Source organism: Triticum aestivum, unplaced genomic scaffold (assembly GCF_018294505.1).
Source record: "Triticum aestivum cultivar Chinese Spring unplaced genomic scaffold, IWGSC CS RefSeq v2.1 scaffold50684, whole genome shotgun sequence".
Classification (NCBI taxonomy): Eukaryota; Viridiplantae; Streptophyta; class Magnoliopsida; order Poales; family Poaceae; genus Triticum; species Triticum aestivum.
Genome location: NW_025241480.1, coordinates 1 through 2,979, shown reverse-complemented (window position 1 = coordinate 2,979; position 2,979 = coordinate 1). Strand labels below are relative to the sequence as shown.

Sequence of the window (2,979 nt, the reverse complement as noted above, 5' to 3'; positions counted from 1 at the left end):
GCGGCGAGCGCGTGGGCTCCTCCTCATCCCGATCTGATGGCGCCGCAGTGGCGCCGCGGTGGCGCCAGCGCTCGGGCGTGCGGCGGGGTCCGCGAGGGTGGTCGGCGCGCGTCTTCCTCCCCGATCTGATGGCTCCACGGTGGCGCCAGTGCTCGGGCGGTTGGCTTCGGCAAGCAGTGGCGGGTGATGGGCTCTCGGCGGCGCTCCGGCGTGTGCAGGCGGCGGCGGTCCCTGTGCGCGGTCGGCGGCTCCACCTATGATCCGGACGGCGCGGGGGATGGCGGCGGCCCGGCGTGGCCTGCGTGGCCGGCAATCTGGATGCGGTGGTGCCGGCGGCTTGCTGATATGCCAGTACTCCAGGGTCTGCCTAGTGGTACTAGTGATGACGGCGGCCCGGGCACGAGAGTTGGATCCCTTCGAGCTGATCTGGGTGAAAACTTGCCTTCGGCTCATGCTAAGGCCGGGGTGGCGGCGCTATCTGCGTCGTTTCCTTCTTGAAGGCATCGCCGTGGAGAAGTTCAAGGCCACTCTCTGCTACCTTCGGGGGAAAGCCCAGATCGGATGATCGGATGAAGGCGGCGCTCTGGTGTCGTTCCTCCCTTGGGGGCGTCATTCTTGGAGGTACACACGTGATCGAGGGACTAGAGGACGGATTCTTTGGTGGAGCGGTGCTTCATCCTACACACTGATGGCGGCGGATCTTGACGGCGTGGCGCAGTGCAGATTCGGAGTTCGCTGTGGGAGGATGGACTCGTGCAGAAGGACGACACTGTCGGGCGTCGTGGTGGCGTCGATGGCAGAGAGACCTGGCACGGTACATGCAACAGTACAACTCTGAAGATGGATTGGTGACAGGTGGCTGCGGCGGCCTCATACCCGGCAGGCGTCCTGGTTGAGGAGTGCGCCGGACTGGTAGGTGCCCCATACCCGGCAGGCGTCCTGGTTGGGACCTCAAGTCTTAGATGCTTAGGTTTGGCTGCGATGTCTGTTTGGTATTAGGCCTAGATAATCTGCGCCCCTTCATCAATTGGATATGTGTAGCGACAGTTGTTGCTTAGACGGTGGCTTTAGTCTTACTGTTGTATGGCTTTGTAAGGTCTTGTGAGAATAATTAATAAAGTGGCTGTATGCATCGCCCAGATGCAGAGGCCGGGGGTCATCCTCCTTTTGTAAAAACAGAAGACACTATATCGATATATAGACCTGAAGGTGCATGCATGCTTATATGTTTTTATTCATGGTTAGATAGAGTATCATCTGGAAAGTGGATTTGTTTGTTTTATGACCTTATGTTCTTTACTAATATGATCCTGCACAACAATTAGGGCCGACAGTGGATGTGGCATTCAGGACATAATTGGTTGCTCCAACCAAACAATAACATTAACAGTATCATCAAGAAGCAGCTGTACAGTTCTACCAGGATCATTTCAAAGGTCAGTTTATCACACTTTCCCTCTATTTTTTTCTTCTTATTTTTAGTTTTGCGTTCTCAGCGGTGCTTGTTGCTCCAGTCTGCACTTTACTCGCCGCTAGCTACCATCCACACACTGGAGTCTTGGAATGATGATCAGCCGTGGAAAGCTTCACGCAAGAGGAAGAGAAAATGCTTTGAATGCATATGGTGTAAGCAGCACACCTTATTAGCTCCATTTTTGGTGGCATAATGCAACTATTTTCCCCTTAACCTTTTCTGGGTATCTCAGTTCTAAAACGTTATATGCAATATTGGAACAGGTGTCATTTTTCATGCTCTTGGACGGTCCATGGGACCACCAACTGCCAACTATATGATGTTTCGCTAACCGGCATCCTTCAGAGGTTCAGTTCCTAATTAGCAGGTTCATCAACTGACCAACTCAAAGTAATGAATTATATCAGTGAGTCCCCTTACCTTGCTTGTCTGTGAGTCTTACATTCATTACTTGGATTCTGCAGAACCATTACAACCAACCGTCAGCTTTGCTTCTGGAAATTCAGAACTTGGTTGTTGCATCCAAACTATAACAGAAATGGAAGCGTATGTTTTGATGTCCTTAAGGTGAATGCATGTTTGTTTCTGCTATACATAAATGTTCCTTTCTTTTAAATAATTAAGAGTCTGATCGTTATCCTAACCTGTGTGGTATGTTTCAGGTGTCAGATCATACAAGTCTTTTCATTGGTTCCTCGGAGTATCGGCCGATTCGCTTGTCTGCATGCGCATTGGCATACTCTTCCTAGTAACTGGGCAGCTTCTGTTTCACGACATAATCAGTTCGGATGCAAGAGCAATTTCTCCTCTGTTCAGGTATACTGATCTAGCTAAACAGTTTTAGATGATAGAAGTGGTTGTTAATTGGTGTATATGGTGTCGGCAACACACCATTATTATTATTTTGCTTCATTCTTGTTGTTTAAATAAAGAACGTTTGATTAGACTTTATTTTCTGAACATATCTGAATGCTAATAAAAGCGTGTTTCTGCAACATTGGAACAGGTTGATTATGGTGTCACCGACGGCCAATTACATTATGTGCAGACTTTGGAGATTGTTTTATGGTGACGTTTCACTTCCATGCGTCAGAGTTTCTACAACTTTGGTAGGTTCACCTGTTTACCCAATCTAATTGATAATAAACTAAGCATTCATTACTCGGTTCCTGCAGTGCAGAACAATTTGACAGTGAATTGACAAGTTGGCATTCAGAAGTTAATTGCCTGCAGAGAGTCTCTGTCTTGATGCCTCGCCGAGCTGCAGTTGTTCATCCATCATTCCAAAGGTAATTAGTTACATCAAGAGATAATGATTAGGTACGTGTTTAGTGATGTCACAATACATCTTGTCATTGTGACATGATTATTTTCTGGTACTGAGCATGCATGTTGCGTCATCATCGTGCAGGTTTCTCCTCCTTGAATTTGATGAAGCCCAGACACTTGGCTCCTCTGTTTTATTCCCCAAAGGACCGCCTGGTCCTCCCTCCCTCCCTCCCTCC

The 2,979-nt window shown here is 48.8% G+C and overlaps 1 long non-coding RNA gene across 1 annotated transcript; it reads left to right on the top strand.

Moving 5' to 3' along the window:
- Positions 1 to 1,771: 1,771 nt before the first annotated feature.
- Positions 1,772 to 2,208, top strand: LOC123176863 (uncharacterized). The gene is made up of 3 exons (XR_006488681.1): positions 1,772 to 1,841; positions 1,939 to 2,041; positions 2,137 to 2,208. It is a non-coding gene; the product is annotated as an uncharacterized lncRNA (long non-coding RNA).
- The last annotated feature ends 771 nt before the right edge of the window (positions 2,209 to 2,979 follow it).